The sequence below is a fragment of the Lycium ferocissimum genome, chromosome 3, assembly GCF_029784015.1.
Source record: "Lycium ferocissimum isolate CSIRO_LF1 chromosome 3, AGI_CSIRO_Lferr_CH_V1, whole genome shotgun sequence".
Taxonomy (NCBI): domain Eukaryota; kingdom Viridiplantae; phylum Streptophyta; class Magnoliopsida; order Solanales; family Solanaceae; genus Lycium; species Lycium ferocissimum.
In genome coordinates this window covers 9,042,615-9,042,962 of record NC_081344.1, presented here as the reverse complement: position 1 = coordinate 9,042,962, position 348 = coordinate 9,042,615, and positions in this window count along the sequence as shown.

Here is a 348-nt window from a genome sequence, read left to right as displayed (position 1 = left end):
TTACCTTTTTAAATTTCAAACTTATGAGCATGGATAAAATTATATTTATTTTAAAAAGGAAAAGAAAGTCTAAAACTCCCCATTTCATTTTATGTCGTGGCGTCCATAATTTTCGTTTGAATACGTTCATAAATCAATTTAGTGTTTTTGAAACAAAACTTGTGGTATTGGAAAAAGAATTACTAGATTTTTTCTTCAATTAGTACTCCACAAGTTTTTCTGGACAACTGGCTAGAGTGCTTTAACCCAAATAAGGTAGGCGTCTTTCTAACACAAGTTTTTTATTTGGCTATCTTTTTAACCTTTGATAATTTTTTATGTGGTTTTGTGTGGATTTGACAAAAGTTT